Here is an 18,627-nt window from a genome sequence, read left to right on the forward strand (position 1 = left end):
GTGGGAACCTTAAGTGGTTGCCGTTGGATGAAGGGGAGACACAATACAAAATTAAGTAAATTATGTGTGAGTATTTCTGTAGAAAATGTGATCTGCTTAATGTCTTGCATATGTAATTTGCTCCCCCAAATTGATTTTAAATGATATATTTGAAATTCTCTTAATAACGATGTCATCGTTCTCACATCATTGTGTTTTAGGACTCATTGGGTGAGTGTAAACATGGAGAATAAACAGAAGTGTTCTTGATGGCAATGCAGACATCCTTTAATGTTTCATAGGCAAGTGATTTTAACACTTTTCTCCACTTCTGTACAGCAAACCTCCAGGAGTCCCTTGGCTATTCTAACTTATTCTAGCTGACAACAGCTCTCTTAGCCACTGTGGACTCTGAAGCTTATGAGGTGCACTATATACTTCTGATGTTTAATATAGACTGTGGTTCTAGTATTTTTAAATTTGCATAGACCATGACATTTCCGATTAATTTAAATTTTACAAATCAGCAAGGGTGCTATGACCTGCGTACGTGTGTTTTGACAAAAAGTTTTATATAATCATAGAGACAAAGCTCGTTGCTCTGAATGATTTTGTTAGCTAGCGGAGGGTAGTTGACAGACTCCAAGGTCATATGCATGTTTTACCAAAAGCCTCTCTGCTTGGACATGTGTGACTGACTCCTACTCATGAAGCTCCTTGTTTCTGTCCTCGTTCAGATTGGGCCACTTGGGTTCTTTGAGAGCAGATCCCTTTCTTGATGCCATTTCTATTTGATTGGAATTGCTTTCTGTGAGACTATCCCTACGGCAACTTTAATTCGGGTGTATGTTGAGTGTTTCTCAGACATTTAGACGGTGTTTAGGTTGATCTGTACGAATATGAAAAAGTCAGGGCAAAGAAACTCAGATGGTTCAGGAAAACATACTTTTGTAGAAGATTATAAGTTTCATCATAAATTTGTTTTCATATAAATACCTAACTGATGTCATTCCTCTACAGTTTTTGTTACTGATACCACAAAAGTCAAATTGCAACAAATTTAGTTGTGTATCTAATTAATTTTTATCCTTAGTTTATAAGTCTGGAATAATATTCATTCTACAAAGTAAAATGAGTTCCCTTTGGGCAGTAACAGAAGAGTGGGTTTTGTAAAATAGGAACAAGGAAGTAGAATCATATAAAAAAGCTAATCGGTTGACAATGGTTTCTTCAGGTTTCTAGAAGGGATTTTGCTGTGATTCTGTGTCATAGAGACTGGGATCTTCCATTTTCTGGAATGACGAGTCTGTTCCAGAGTCTGCCTTCTCTACCATTGCATTTGGATGTGGCACTAAGCATGAGTGAGTTCGTGATGGTTTGGTTAGATGTGTTGGCACCTAGTGAAGGAGTTCCATCCAAGATGATAGCATCTCGTGGGTACCCAGTGAAGGACTAGTCCAGTCCAAGATGGTAGCATCGTTTGACTTGTGTTTAACAGACATAGTTTATATAGTTTATAGTTACTAATTTAAATTCGAAACTTTAAAAAAAAATGTAGGGTGGGCTTGAGAACTTAGCTTGGTGGCAGAGCACTTGGACTCGGATTTCATTTCATTACCATATATAAGTATAGATTTATACACTTATAAATCTATATATTAATGTACATGTATGTACATGCATGTATGTGTATAATTTTAAAGCTTGTATATTTTTTATGTGAAAAAGTATGTAACAAGCTGATATGAAAAGGTGTGTATAGTCATTTCCACACTCATATAAAACTTTTGACAAAATGGAACACCTTCCATGATTTAAAACATGAACCAAAGTAGAAATAGAAAGCACTTCCTCAAGCAGAGTGTCCCTGAAAAGCTCAGAGTTCACATCTAAATAGCCAAAGGCCAAAGGCCAAAATGCTTCGTCCAAAGACAAAGATGCTTCATCTCCTTAGCAATCTGGATACAGTAAACTACATCCATAAGAGGTACTACTTCACACCATCTAGGATTTCAATAACAATAATAATAATAATAATAATAATAATTATGAGCTTGAACAATGCTGTGGAAACATTAGGACCTTTAGATACTTCTGCTGGAAAAGAAAGTAGTATACATCTTTGGAAAACTGTCTTGTACTCATGAAACAGAGTTATCATGTGAACCATTAGCTTCCCTCTGTTAGAGATTAAAGCATGTGTTATTGCAAAAACTTACCCAGTAACCGTAATGCACCATTACTAACCATAATCAGAAATACAAACAACCTAAATACACCTCAATTTATAAATGTGGCACAGCTACACAGTGGGATATTATTTGGAAATCAAAAGGAATGCAGTAATGATTCATGTCTCAACCTTGATGAGCCCTAGCCCTTCATTGTCATCATGAACTACCATTAATTGCATTAGCATTTATTTGCTGATAGCTTTGAAAGTTTATTTTCATCCCAGTAACTTACCCATAATTCTTAATAATGTTCAGCTAATGTGCATGGCATCTTTATGATAATAGTTAAGATAATTTTATTTATATTTATGGACTACAAGCATGCTATGATGTCTCTTGGCACACTCACAAAAATAACCAGAACTTCAAAATATCATCTTCTAGGAGAAGGAAAGCATGTTGGTTTTGTATCAGTGTTTTTGACTTAGGTATTTTCCATGGTTCCTTTGTGCAGTGGTTAGAGTATCGGAACATACAGGAGAACGAGCGCTTTTCGTAGTTTGAATATTTTTGGTGTGTGCACTCAGGCCTCACACTTGCTGTGCCGGTACATTGCTACTCTGCCTCCTCCCCATGCCTCTCTCACCTTTTATTTTGAGTCCCAGGCTAACCTTGACTCACACTGAAGTTCAAGCAAGCCTTGAACTTGCGATCTTCCTCCTTCAGCTTCCTGAGTAGCTGGGCTTGTGGACTTGTCTCACAAGGCAACTTGCCTCAGTGTTTCTGAAGGTGCTTTTGGTGGAGACTTACTTAGGAGGTAGTGGGAAGTTCAAGAGACAGGGCTTCCTGGGAGGTCATGGGCAGGCCCTTCCAGGATGCCAGAACTCTGCTTAGTTGTTCTTTGTCTGACTTCTTCACCAGGAGGTGCATGGTTTCATTCTATTGCCTGCCTCTGCCATGGTACGTTGTCTCCTCTTAGAAGTCTAAAGCCAATCAATCTGCCTGACTGTAGACTGTATTCTCCAAATCTGTGTCAACATAACACTTCTTTTAATTATAAATTGTTTCTGAGGTATTTGTCATGCTAGAAAGTTCACTAATATACCTTACTCATAAGCTAATGGCTTTCTGGTAGTGCTATGTCACGGGCATTGATTATTGATATTGTCCCCCTACCCCTGCAACTTCCATATTTTAAAGTTTGATACCCATTCTTCCTATAAGGCAAACTAAAAATGGAGGAATAAATCTCCCAGGATTTGGCATTATTTTTTGATTCAAAAGAGGAAAGTGTTCATTTGGTTTTAGTCTCATTCATCCTAAAGGTGAACACAATACACACAGTTAAATTTCTTAGGAAGGCTAAGAGATTAAAGATTTTTTTTGGCATGTGAAACAAATTCAATGATATGAATAAAATATTAATTAGCTGATACTGGAGTGGTGATTTTTAAAATGGTTAAACACATTGTGTGTGGCAATCATTGGGTTTGACAAACCCTGGGTTGCTCTTCAGGTTGTTTCTCTCAAATAGAAAGAATATGTTCTTCATGGACATGAGATAGCTGAGGGTATATCATTTGCCGATTTTCTTCTGCCAGAAAGCTTTCTAAAATGGGTTTATCTTGCTATTGTCACTCTCTGAAATTTCTGAGGATCCACAAGAAGATCTTTAACCCTGGAGAATTAAGAAATTAGAAAGCTCTTTTGAAACTTCATCTTACTGAACTAGCTTCTTTCAAACAACCATTGCAAGTATCTCAGATAAGAATCTGTCTTGAAAAACAAGACTTGTTAGATGTACAGACAAAGATGAAAGATTATTCTGTAATGAAATTAGTCAAGTCCCACTGGCTGACTCTGTTCTTTTAGAGTGGTTTAATATTTGTTAAAGAGACCGGTGAAGTTTTTATGTCTTTTCAGACATATTTATTTTATGACATAGACTACTCAAAACCAGTAATAAGATCTTCCAGCAAACGTTTTTGTAACTTTTGATTGGGAATTGGATTGAATTTCTCTGTCCGCAATGCTGTATGTGGAAGGTAGCTATCTTGAGACCCCACATAATGAAAAGTCCTAATATCTTCTACAATGGTGAGCAAATTTCCTGAAAATGGATTCTCAGGCCAGTGACTCTGTCTCATTGGAAGGACCTTACTGGTAGCTTTGATTCCTCAACTCTGTGCTTGTTTGTTTGTTTGTGTTTTAATTGTTTTGTTTTTGCTTGCTTATTAGTTTATCCCCTTTGAGGAATTTGAAGGAAGAATGGTTGTTACTGAATTGAGTTGCAAAAAAGGATGCCAGCTAGTAAAGTGTGTGCATCTGTGGGTCAGCAAGGACCGATGCCGTTAGAAGGTAAGCCGCAGGTGCCCCTGCCACAAGCTGGGCAGTTAGGAGGTCAGAGGAAGCCTGGGGCCTGGGAATAACTTGATGGGAGGATGTTTTGGAAAGCTAGATATATGCCCTTCTCTGGGACAACTAGAATCTGGAAGCAGAACTGTGGCAGAGTCTGTTTTAGGCAATTAGATTGAAATGGATTCTGATTGTGAAGATTGAAGGACTTAAGAAGTATTGCAGATGCCAACAAGTGCTTGCTGACAGGAGCCTGATATAGCTGTCTCCTGAGAGGCTCTGCCAGTGCCTGACAATTACAGAAGTAGCTGCTCACAGCCACCCAATGGACTGAGCACAGGGTCCCCAATGGAGGATCTAGAGAAAGTACCCAAGGAGCTGAAGGATTTTGCAGCTCCATAGGAGGAACAACAATATGAATCACCCAGACCCCCCAGAGCTCCCACCAACCAAAGAGTACACATGGAGGGATCCATGGCTCCAGCCGCATATGTAGCAGAGGATGACCTTGTTGGACATCGATGAGAGGAGATGTCCTTGGTCCTGAGAAGGCTCGATGCCCCAGTATAGAGGAATGCCAGGACAGGGAAGCGGGAGTGGGTGGGTTGGTGAGTAGGGGTAGGGGGGTTTTCTGAGGGTAAATGAGGAAAAGAGATAACATTTGAAACATAAATAAAGAATATATCTTTAAAAAAAAGTACTGCAAGGCTGGGAGAGGCTCAAAAGCTGAATGTCCTTTCTGCCAAGCCTGAGGACCTTCATGGCTGTGGAATGCACACGGTGGAAGGAGAGACTCCCTCGAGATCTTTTCCGGCCCCCTCAAGAGTCCCCAAAAGGGGAGGTTGGTGAACTTGTTGTTGGCTTGGATGGATGTGGAGCAGAGTGAACAGACCTGGTTCACAGTTCAGACCAAGGTCTCAGGAAGAATGAGGGGCACTGGACACAGAAATGGGGACAAGGGAGAAAGGAAATTTTTAATTTTTTTGAAAAACCGTAGCATGGCCCAGTGGAAGGTGACCTTGAGGTTAAAGTGAACGGCACAGAGTGAGCATCTCAGTAGACATCTGGAGGCAGAATTACAGTTCTGATGACTTAGAGGAAGGACTGCAGTCATTGAGCAGGAGGTTGCTCTCAGAGGGCAGGTCCATTTGGATAGAGCACTGGAAAGAACCAACTGCCAATATTCACATTCTGAAGATGGACACTTCTTAGGTGATAGCTGTTGAAAATGACTGCTGTGTTGGAGCAAAGTTTTGTTATGTGTTTCCAAACTGTTAAAGTCATAGAAAGCCCAGTGTTAGATCAGACTCTTTCTGTGGATTCTCCATCTCTTTTGTGCACATTTGCCCTGGTTTTGTTTTGTGAAGAAGTATTTTGTAGCCCATATTCATTTCTTTCTGGATTTTTTTATATTTTAGTACTGATGGTTTCTAAGCATAAATGGTAGGTAAAAAAAAAATCATGTAACACAAATACATTTAAAGAACCTTAAGTATAAATGGAATTATATTACAGGGTACCAAGAGAACTTGGAGATAAGATTTCTGGAAAGTTACAGAAAGTAACCCTGGGAAAGCATGAAAGGAACAAGAATTCCTATTTTTTTTTCAAATGGAAAAAGAGGTTAGTCTTCCCTAGGGAAAACTGTGGATCTTAATATTCATCCTGACACATAGAGTAAGATAAGGGAAGATAATTGGAAGATAGTCCAATTCAGTGTGTGTGTAGGTACCCCAGTTCTCTCTGTCTCTAGCTCTCTGCCTTACTCTCCTTCTGTCTGTCTGTCTGTCCATCTCTCCCCCTCTCCCTGTCTGTCTGTGTCTGTCTTTCTCTGTGCCTGTCTTTATTTCTCATGGTTTTACAGCCCTCTTTGAAAATTAGATGCTCATATATATATTTGGGTTTATTTGGGGGTTTTTACTCTCTTCTATTGGTCTGTGTATCTCTTTTGATGCCAGTATTTGTACTAGATTTTGAGATGCTTCCAGCTTTGTCCCCCACCCCCACCCTGTTATTGTTTTTGACTATTTGACGTGTTTTGTGGCTCCATGTGAAGTTAAGCTATCTTCTTTTCTACTTCTGTGGAAACACGTTTCAATGTAGTGTGTCTTGAATTGATTGTGTAGGTTCCTTAAGGTAGCTAGACATATAAAAATAATATTCCAGTCTATGACCATGGGGTGCCTTTCATTTATTTGTGTCTTCAGTTTCTTTTGTGTTTTAAACTTTTCTTTCTAGTGAGCTTTCAGCTCTTTGCCTAAAACATTCCATAAGTTTATCTTCCAGTGCCATTATATGTGTTGGTTGGTTGGTTGATTTATTTTTACAGTACTGAACAACGAACTTAGGGCTTTATATACATAGGGCGACATTCTACAGTTCAGTTGTTTTCAATACTATTGTGAACAGGTTTGTTATCTTGATTTTTCAGATAATTCGTTGTTAGCTCATAGAACCACTAGTGGCTTACGCACATTGAGTTTGTATTCTCCCACCTAGAATGGTTTTATGTGGACACCCTCATGGTAGAGCCTTTAGAACATTCTTTATATAAAATAATGACATCTACAAACAGCAACAACTTAACACTTTTAATCTTTGTTCAAATGCTGAATTTTTCCTTGTCTAGTTGCTCTGGCAAGGACTTCTCTGCTGAGGACATGTGCTGAGAGTGGGCATTCTTGTTTCTAGTTTTAGAAGAAAAGCTTTCCTTTTCTCGGAGCTGAATAAGATGCGAGCTCTGTGATAGCAAGCAAGGCTGTCTTTCCTAGGATAGATCCTATTGGAGCTGAAGTGTTGAGAATTTCTACATGAAAGAATGCTGAGTTTTGTCAGATGATATTTCTTTGTCTGAACAGCTGATCATATTAGTTCTGCTTTTCATTTTTTCAATATGATGTATCACATTTATTGACTTGCATGTGTATGAATGAACCTTGAATTCCAGACATAAATCCCAAGCACTGATCAGTGATTCTTTCAGGGAATTGGGTTGAATTGGGTCTGCTAGCATTTGATGAATGGGGATTTTAAATATCTACACTCATAAGAACATGCCCCTGAGTATTCTTTGCATTGATCCTACGTGGATTATTCTGCATTTAAAAAGCCCTAATATTCTTTTCTCTTTCAAGTATTTCTTTCAGACAGCATTCCCATAAATGTAACTCACTGATGTTTTCAGTGTGGGGCTGAATTAGTAGATATGTTAGCCCTTTGATGCATATTTCATAATATTCATCAAGGATATTGTCCTGTAATTTTGGTTTCTCTCGGCATTCTTGGTCTGCTTTTATTATCAGGTTGGTGCTGACTTATTAAAATGAGTTTGGAAGTGTTCTTTTCAATTTTTTGGAAATAGGAAGTATTTTAAAGATTGTGTGGTGGTTTGAATAAGAACAACCCCTGAAGAGTAATATTTGAATGCTTGGTCCTCAGTAGAGTTCTTTGAGAAGTATTAAGAGGTGTGGCCTTATTAAAGGAGGTGTGTCACTGGGGGTGGGCTTTGAGATTACAAAAGCCCACACCATGCCCATTTAGGTTTCTCTGCCTAGTGCTTCTTAATAAAGATGTGAACTCTCAGTTACTGCTCATGCCTGGCTGCCTGCTGCCATGCTCCTGGCCATGATGGGTCATGTATTCTAGCCCTCTGTATCCACAAGCCCCTGTTTAAGCACTTTCTTTTTATAAGTTGCCCTGGTCATGGTGTTTTGACTCAACAATTGAAAATAACTAAAAGGGACTGGTGCAGATTATTTAAACGCTTAGTAGAAACCAGCTGTGAAGCCTTCAGAACTTTGGCTTTCCTTTGATGGGAAATCTTTGATTTTGTACTCAACATTCTTACTTGTTATTGGTTCATCCAGATTTTGTTTATAATTTTTTTCTTGGCTAGTTACATATTTTTAGAAATTTACACATTTCTTTTGGGTCATGTAATTTTCTGGCACATAAGTGTTGATGGCAGTCTCTTTGGATCTAAGCGTTGCTGTGGTGTCTGTTGAGATGCTTCTTTGTCACATCTGATTTTATTTGCATATTTCTCCAGTTAGCCTACAAAAGTTTTGCTGATTTTATCCTATATTTCTCTTTTGTTGAACATATCTAATTTGCTTTTGAGTTCCTTGTATGCTCTAGTCTTTGCAATTTCCTCCCCTTTTCTAATTTTGTCTTTATCTTTGTCTTTTTCTGTTTGCATAAAGTTTTATGGATTATTTAGAATGTTCCTTCTGTCAAATATAAGGCATTTATTGTTGGATACTCCCTTGAGACCTGCCTTTGGTACCCCTTGCATGTTGTTTTTCAGTTTTGGTTTGTTTTACATTCTATTTTTAATTTTCCCTTTGGTGGTTGCTCAGGAATTTTTGTTTATAAATAATCCAGCTCTCCACTGTTATTGATTTCTAGTTTGATGCTACTGTCATCAGGAAGATACATACTTTCAATCATCTTAATTCATTAAGTCTTGTTTGTGACCTCACAGAGTCCATCCTAAAGAATTTTTTATATGTATTGTGAAGGATATATAGTTTAGTGCTATAAGATGCAATATTCTACATAAATTTTTGATCTAATGTAACTCAGGTCTACTTTCTTCTTATTGATTTACTGTTTGAGTGACATATTCATGTTTTAAAACTTAATTTGTTTTTAACTATCTATACGTGTCTGTGTCTATATGTGGCCATATACACAGAAATGTAGGCCCCTGTGTCATGTCAGAGGCACCAGATCCCCTATAGCTAGAGTTACAGGTGGTTATGAGTGACCGCATGTAGGTGCTGGAACCAATCTCAGGTCTCTGCAAGAACAGTGTGTCTTCTTAACTCCTAAGCCATCCCTCCAGGCATGACCTATTATTATTTATGGTTGTTAACTCTATCTCCTTAAGGTCTTCTAGTATTTATTTTGTATATTTAGGTACTTTAAAGTTGAGTGCATATATTAGTTTACAACTGTTTCATTCCCTGATAAATGGATTGTTTTATTACTCTATAATGGTTTTATTTGTCTTTTTTTTCATAATTTTAGACTTAAAGTCTATTCTGTCTAATATTAATATAATTACCACTTCTTTCTCTTAATTTCTTTTGTATAGAAGAAATGTTTCTATTCCTCTATTTTGAATGTATCATTTGTCTTTAAAGTTGAAGTGAGTTTCTTGTAGATTTCAGACAATGTCCTTTTATGTTTTATGTTCATTTGGTTATTCTGTGCTTTTTGTTTAGAGAATTTAGGCCATTTATACTCTGAGTAATGTTGGACAGGCAGAACTTACTGGTGTTATTTATTAGTTGACTTATTAGTTGCTCTTGTTTGTCTCTTGTTCCTCCCTTCCTATGACGACATGTTCCCTTTCACATGCTTTTGTTCGTTTTTTAGATTGCTTGTGTGCATGTACCATAGATCTTACTTCATAGTTACTACATGACTCACATGGAACATTTTACAGCATGCGATTTCAAGCTGATAAAGCAACTTAAATTTCACGACATACACTATATATTTTCTGCACTTTTACTTCTTCTGCCATACATTTTAAATAATTCACGTCACAATTTCTATCTTTTAATATTGAGTAAGTTTTAAGAACCTTTATTATAGCTGTAGTTACTTTTAGTTGTCTTGTCTCTTGATGTTTATGTTATAGATAAAATTGACTTACACTCACTGTTGAGTATTCTGGGTTTAACTATGTATTTCCTGTTACTACTGCCTATTTTTACCTTTAAATGATATTTTGGATATTTTAAATTCACATTCTTTCATTTCAACTCAAAGAATTTCTTTTAGAATTTCATGTAAAGCAGATTTAGTAGTGTCAATCTCTCTCCCCTTCTACTTGCCTGGAAAATGCATTTACTCTTTTTCCTTTTTAGTGATCCTGGGTGGCATTTCTTCTTTGATCTTATAGCACTTTGCATATGTATCATCCCATCCCCTCTGAGAAGTCTATGATACCTTTCAGGAGGTTCCCACCCTCGTTTACACTGAGTCACTTAGACCCTTGTTATTTTTAAGATTCTTTGAAACTTGATAATTTGATAATGTGCCCCCAGAGGTTTTTTTTTTTTTTTCAAGTTACCTTGACCTGGGATAGTTTGTGTTTTATGAACCATAGTGTTTGCTTTTCTTCCAACTATTTCTTCATAAGTAAAATTTAGGACTATGTCTTGGTGTTCCCAAGACAAGTACTGTACTGAGAGAGCCATCTCTAACCTACTTTTGTACATGTTTTGTTCCACTGATTTCTAAATTTCTAATTTTCTAATAGTTGTCTGTTTGTAGTGTCTTGCAGTACACTAGGATTTTTTATTCTTTGTTTATTATTATTTTGCTTGCTTGCTTTTTATAAGGGTCTTTCTTTGTAGCCCAGACTGCTCTTGAAGTCCTCATTCTTCTGTCTCAGCTTTTTTTGGGGGGAGGGGGGGAGGCTACAGGTGTTTGCTGCCTGCTGAGATTTCTTTGGTTAACAGTGATTCTCTCAGGCTGTGCTTTGAGGTTGGCTTCTGCAGCTTCCTGGGTATCACATCAGATTGATTCTGTTTTTTCTTTGTAGCATTGTAGGCCCTTGGAGCATCTTTTTGTCATCATTTTAGACTGGTTTCAGCAGGTTAAGGAACTCTTGCTAGTATCCTAGGACAGTGTGACCACCTCTGGGATGACAGTTGAGGAGGTTTGGAGTGGGTCATGTGGCTGCTGTTGGTCTCTTGCTGAAGTATGCTCTTGTAGAGGGACTCTAGTGGGTGACAATTTTGTCCGGTTCCTCAGTAGACTAAACTGTCTCTAGGACCTTGGGCCATAGGGTTTGTACTGGGATGGGAGTCTGCTTTGGGGCTTATAGACTGAGCATTTTACCAGACATGGATAGGTATGGCTTTCCTTAGGTCTCTAAGAAAGTGCTTGCCAGGGCAGGCACAACTGACCTGGACAGTGGCTGAGAGAGTGAAACAGTCACAGGAGTCACTGAAGGAGGAAGGCCTGTCCAGAGGACTCAGGTGGGATTGTCTTTCTCCTACCCCCAGTGTTTGAGCTGTCAGCCTAATCTTTGATTGCTGATGAGAGGGCCTAGACTTATGCCTTGGAGATGTTTCTGGTCAACACCCAGGAATACTGTCTGGTCTGAGACCCAACACATGAACATTCTGGCCCCTAAGATGAGTAGTTGTGCTACTAGATTACCAAACAAATAGCTCTGTGGCTGGGTCCACAGGGAAATACGTACCATTTTGATTCTGAAGCTGGGTTATAGTCTGTGAATCTGTTACCTGGACAAAGTTCTACCTTCTCAAATGGCCTTTTTGTGTCTTGAGCTCCAGCAGGGTTTTATAGCCTCCTAGTGGATTTTAGAACGTCCCAAAACACCTGTGTCTGTAGATGGCTGTAGAATCATTTATGTATCCCCACATACTCTGGAGCATCCTATGTGGTCATTCACTTCTGTCCTATGTTTCCTTATTCAACACTGAAGTCAGTGCTTCAGATAGACATGTCTTGTAGGTGACACAGACAGGGATGGAGTGTTATCGTGATGGGTAATAGGATCAGGCTGGAGTAAGCAGGATTAATGAGCTAAATTTAACACAATGAAATTTCACAAGGCAAAAAAAAGAAAAAAGGCAAAACTTACACTTAGAACCTAAGATGTGTTTTGCAGTTGCCTTCTCTTTTCCATGGCTCCTTTTTGCAGCTTAGCCGAGGAGTTAATTGCTCCTTTTTGCTGTGTCTCCTTAGCACCTCAGGCTCAACAGCTATACTGAGTACTTTCCATTCCGCACTATTCCTGTGCCCTGTCCCTACACTGTTAGCAGTTTGGGAATGAGATCTCTGTCCAGTGTCATCTCCCAACCCTGCAGCCTCCAAATCAGTGATAAAAGAGCCACAGAATTCATGCCCTAGAGCTCAGTGGTGGCACATGAACAGAGCCTTAGCACTGGCCTAGCAACACTACTAAAAGACAGACCCCTGGGAACCAGCCTGATTCATATCCTAATGGGAGGTTAATCTCTGTGAGTTGGTCACATTCAGTGATTTTTTTTTTTTATATTATTGTTGCACCAGTAAATTGGGTTAAAAGTTAAAAAAAATAGATTGGAGAGATTAGAGATAATTGGATTAATTCAAACCATTTTGTAGATGAAGAAGTGATGCACAGTAGGAAGATGAGCGTTGACTCATCCAAGTTCACACCAGGACTGCGCTGAGACAGGCTCTGGGATGGACACTTAAATATGAGTTGCTTGGTACTCTTTTTTTTTTTAAACCTGAGGACATAATTTGCTAGTAACTGTAGAAATATTTTATATGGTCATCAATTAATAATCATGCATAAAAGAGTTTATTATAGGCAATATAGTCTGTAAAAGTTAACATAGTAATTTAGGTCTCATATCTTTTAATGATAAATATTATTAACCACTTATACATATTTTGTCCTGTTTATAAAAGTTTTAAAAGAGAAGCAGTCATTTTCATTCACTTTTATTGCATGTTTAAAGCATTAACTATGGTTGTGCATTGTTTTTAATGGTGGAGTATCTTCTCTTGGAGATGGTATTGTGATCATGAACGACTTGGGGAAAGGAAGAGATGATGCCCTGGTGGTACTCCCGGGTTCAAACTGCTTCTTCTGAAAGGTTTCCCTTTAAACATTGTTATCAGCATACATTAATGATAAAAATAATGCATTTATTGTGTCCCCGTTTTGTAGACAGGGTCTTGAAGTGTTACCCTAGCTGACCTAGAACTTAATAGGTAGACAATTAACTTGTAAGGATCCTCCTGCCTCTGCTTATGCCATACTGGGATTACACACCTGTGTCATCATGTGTGTATTTATGTATGTGCCTGCGTGGGTATGTACATGTGAGTATGGGTGTCTGCAAAAGGTTTGGGGAATTGGATCCCCTGGAGGTGGAGTTCCAGGCAGTTTTGATACCCAACATGGGTGCTAGGAAATCACACTCAGATCTTCCGAAAGAAGAGCATGTATTTGTAATACTTGTAATCACTGCGCCATCTCTCTAGCCCCATATTGTAATATTTTAAAAGGCATTTTCTCTTAAGTAATTTTCTCTACATTAAATTTTATGTATGTAAATTTTCAATTAACATTGATATTTAATTGTTAAGATTGTTGTGGAAGAGAATTTGTCCTGAGGCTGCCACCTCCCATCTGTAGAAGAAGAACCTAATTTTACATCCTCCTATTTCTTTGAATGTTTGCCTATATACAAAGAAATCTGATTTTTGTGTCTTAAAATTTAATGTACTTAATTATGTTAAAAGGTAATTCACGTACATGGTTCAGAAATGAACCATGTAGATACATGTAATGAAAATTTTCCTTGGAACAACAAAAAAAAAAAAACCCTCACTCATCTCTTTGAGATCTTTATCATATTGACAGATTAGCTCATGCACAAGCATTTTCCTACTCATGAATACCTGTACTTTGGTTACTTAGTTTATTTTAAACATTTATTGACATTTTATCATCATTTGCACAAAGGAGGTGTCTGTCACTGTATAATCTTCTTCACTTGGCTTCTGAGTCTCATGGCAGCTCCCTCACTGTTTATAAGTTCTCTGTCAGTTAAATTCTTAACTCAAGGCAGCCAACTGAGACTTTGCCTTGTCAACTGTATCTCTTGATGCTCATTTGTAAGTCAGAGTTAATACTGTCCCAAAATTCCTCCAGTCCTCCCTTTTTATTATCTTCCAATCTTTTATTATCTTCCAATGATGTATAACATCTCTGTGTGTATGTGAATATATATATATATATATTAGTCCATCCATCCATAATGTCTTTAAAGCATAAATTTTAAAAGTGATAAGTAAGTTTTCTGACCAGCATTCAGGATGTGCAGATTATTATCATAGTTTCTATTATATTCTGTTACCGTTTAACTAGTGTGTCCAGGTTTCAAGGAAAGGATCATATTTGTAGACTCCCTCTTGTGAAAGGGAACCTCTTATTCTTCCCTCCCAGTGCTGCTCTCTGCTAGTTGACTGATCCTGGATCCACTGCACAGCTATATTCCAGGGGCAATCATTCATCACTCTTGGCTGAGTCCAGATCTTCAATTTAGTGTCTTTGGCTTCCTGGTTTTCCATATGACTTCACATGAGCAAATATTTTCAGTCATTTCTTAAGGAGTGGGAGTGAAAGGTAGACGACACATCATTGGCCCTTGCATTACTGACGCATATCCAATGTCTTTATTCTGTCCTGTCAATTATAAGGTTGACTAGATGTGACATCTAGATTGAAAATAGTTTCCACATCGTAAGTGGAAGGCACTTATCATTATATTCGAGCCTTTGAGTCTCCCGTGCAGCCTGATGACAGTTTGCTTTCTGGGCCTGTGCAGACTCCTTCATTCCTCACTTAGGAAGCATGTAAATGTGTCTCTACATGCCAAGAGCTCCAAATGTAATGCCTCTGTTTAAATGTGAGCCTTTCAAAACTCACTTTCCTTATTGCCAGGAAGCTCTTTACAATGAGAGGACTCCTATACTACATTTTGATCAATCGGTCTCTATTAGGCTGGCATCCAGAAAACTGATAATTTTGCCCTCTGTATTTTTTTCAGTACCTTTTCATTGGTCCTCAACAATTAATGTTGAGTAATGTCAACCCTCAGTAGTGTTCAGAGTATCTGGCATTTCTGAACCAGGGTCTGGGATTTCTGAGATGAAGATTATCTCCTTTCTGGCCTGTGGGTCCCCCAACTGTGTGGTTTCTACTGGGTCTCCTTTATTCTTTATTTATAAGAAATGTATATTAATTCTTTGAAGTTGGTGGTTTCCTTCCCATTCACCACTAAGTGATACTTTTAAGTTCTTTATTATAGCTATAATGAGGGCTTATTCAAAGAAACAGAGTCATGCGCTCTTTTGACTCATAGTTCAGAGGGCTCGGTTGTATCTCAGTCTTCATTAGACCTTTGGGCTGCCCTCACTGGTTGTCTACACCTTTTCTCATCTGTCTGTACAGTGTACACATTAAATCTGCATTGGATAAATCATCTACTAAGTTTCAATGGGTGAAAAAAATGGAATGGTTGCATTTAAGAGAGATAATCTCTTCATTTTCAACTTTGGTCAGCCCTTTATTACTAGAAGGGATTTTAAATCGTGTCTCCCTTATCACCACTTCTGGAATACCTGAGCATTAAAAGGACATGCAAGAAATAATGAGGATTTTACGATGGATTTGGTACTCATCTACCTTGCTTTGGATTAACAGGAGAGCCAGCTTTAGTGATGTCATTTTTCATATCGTAGCTGTCTGAGCAGTTCTTCTGAACAGACTTCATGTAATTACTTGGTTTCTACTTAGAAATTGAAAACTGCTAAAACTCAGCATTATTTTTATATGATCCAAACTGAATTTTAACTACTATAAGGTTCTTTCATTGGCATACACCGATGTTTACACCAGCATTTTATATACTGTAAAATACTAGTACAGTCTGAGCCTCTGTTGATATTACAACGTGGGAACTGCCACAATTGTTTTGTAAGTTTTGCTAGATGGAGCCAGGATTAGAACACTAATTAGCATGCCACTGTCATGTCTTTTCTTCCTTTTAGTGGAGAAGGGATGATCTTGTAATAACAGAACTGTAAAGCTGAAATGGCAGTTGTGCAGGGAGGATCGCTCTGTCTTGCCTATTAGCAGTTCCAGATTTATTTGGCAAGTGTAGACCTGGCTTTAGGAAAACACACACCGAAGCAAGCTTGCGGTACGACCTCTGGCTATATCTCAAGTATAAATGTAACATGGTACCACTGCTAGAAATCTACTGACCCATGTCTGGTTCTGTTTGGCTGGTTCTATTGAAGTGATCCATCAATGCCACATGACTGGAGGGCAGTGTGGGAGAGCCTGGCCATGGGCGGGGCTGAGACACGGAGTTGTCATGGAACATGAGAGCCACCCTCTTTCATGAACTCACTACCTTTCTCCTTCTCCTTTGGTTACATCTTTAAGGTTCAAAAAAGTTTCATTACAAGCTAGGTAATTCAGGAGAAAAATGTAGTATAATTTCATTTAAATTTGTTTATAGTGTTAAATTTGCCTCCTTAACTTGTATTCCTACAAGTAGCATTAATATTAAGGAGTGTGTGCAAAATAAACTGTACTTTAACTCTCATTTTGTGATACTTTTCATATATATACATATATACATATATATACATATATGTGTGTATATACATACACACACACTTACATACATACATTTATTTTACAAATCAGCACAATTATCTATAGAACTTTGTCATAGTTCACATTTATGAAACTTTTCACATGCTGTTTTTGACATTGATAATATATTACATTAAACTATACTCTCATTGTGACTCCGCTTGTTCATTTTAAGAATTGTCATAAATAGTAATGATGCAAGCATCTTTATATAAAGGATTTTCTTTGGCATTAGTTTTCAGAGTATATCCTCAATATGGGGTTATCCATCTTCTGCACCTCTTGTTTAGGTAGCTATTATGGCTTCATCAATGATGGCGCCAGGTCGTGACTTGCCACATGTGCTCAGAACCTGGAATCTGGTACTTACATCTGATTTCATAAATGAGATGGGAAAAGTTTCACAGAGGAAGATCAGTGTCTTTCATCTTCAAGATCCCCCTCTCTAGCTTGGATTTCACACACTGCTTTTCCAGGAGTAAAGTCTTCCAACCAAAACACAGCTTGGCTGATAAGGTAACAAATGCCAAGCCGTTAGTAGTGGAGTCCTACGGCGAGGCTCATGTGCTCAGCCCACTCTCCATCTCTTACCAGCTAGCCCAGAGTAGATGTCCCTTGAGAACAGGATCTGGGGCAAGTGCTAGCTACACAGCCCACTGCCATGGCAGAAGGAGAGGAGGGTTGGCATCTTCAACGAACATACTTCATGCATCACACCCTTGCTTTCTGGAGTTCCTCCTTTCTGTCAAAAAAGTTAATCTGAGTAAAAGGTGACTTCCTATTGGGAAATACTGAATTTATGAGTTAGGTAGTGTATTAATTCACGCAAGATGAACTTATATGTGCTGTTGTATCCTTTGTACCTGGAGGGCACGTTTTTTCCAAAAGAATGGCTAATGAGACTGTACGGAATACACAGAAGGAGGTTTTTCATCTTTTGGTAAAACTGCTCCTGGGACAGTTCCCATATTCTTCAGTAAGGGTCTAAATAAGAATACCAGTGGAATCCAGAATTGGGGAAAAGTTGATTTTTTTTTCTGAAAAGCATATTTTTGTAGATATTAATGAGATGCAACTGTATGTGAGTCACACCCTTGGCCCCAATGTAGGGTAAAAGGCAAGGAAATAAATCAGTCAAGGTGTGATTGGAGACATAAAATAATTACTTAGGGCTGCTTACCTGGAATGCCTCTCATAAGAAATATAATTACATTAAGTAAAAAAGAAATTACTCCCATCAAAAGCTATCTTCCTGTCTAAAGCAATAGACAGGAAGCCCGTGGTTACTTGGTGATTTCACTTCATAGAGAATATACTTGAGAATTTGGGGGGCCTGATCTTATGGAGAACTAGATTGACATTTTTTTTTCCTTGCAAGAATTCTTTCTAGATATTTTCCAAAGAATTGCAGAGGCAGGAGGGGATTGTCCAATCTTAGCTTGCATTGCAGAACCCCAGAGGGCTCTCCTAGGACCACACCTGTCCAGAAGTTCTTAAAGGCTGTAGTAGAAAAGGGCTCACTCAGTGAGGAACTCCAGAGGCGGAGTGGAGCATGCCGTTTTACTGCACACAGCTGCCAGCAGCACAGTATGGCTTCACGCTCTTCTTCTGCATCCTGGCGCCCTTCCCAGGCCAGGTGATGTTTCATCATAAAGGGCTCTGCCATTGCCAGGTGTTTCACAAGCCTGTAGATCAGAGAGACCCGTGTGATGGGATGCCTAAGAGTCCCACAGTCAATTAGGCTCTGGGGATGGGGTGGCAGAGAAATGGGGGTTCCCATTTAGTTTATCTGATGTTTATATATTTTTTCCATAGCAAAAATATTTAACCTTTATGTCCTGTTTAAAAAAAAATTCCTAGCTACAAATGTGGTCCTAGATCACTGATTCTCCAGCTATATTT

General features: G+C 38.4%; 1 protein-coding gene across 4 annotated transcripts in view; it reads left to right on the forward strand.

Annotated features, from left to right (window-relative positions):
* Ncam1 (neural cell adhesion molecule 1) overlaps positions 1-18,627 on the forward strand; it is a 291,408-nt gene that overhangs the window by 21,390 nt on the left and 251,391 nt on the right. The window lies entirely within an intron of this gene.

The sequence above is a fragment of the Apodemus sylvaticus genome, chromosome 7, assembly GCF_947179515.1.
Source record: "Apodemus sylvaticus chromosome 7, mApoSyl1.1, whole genome shotgun sequence".
Lineage (NCBI taxonomy): Eukaryota > Metazoa > Chordata > Mammalia > Rodentia > Muridae > Apodemus > Apodemus sylvaticus.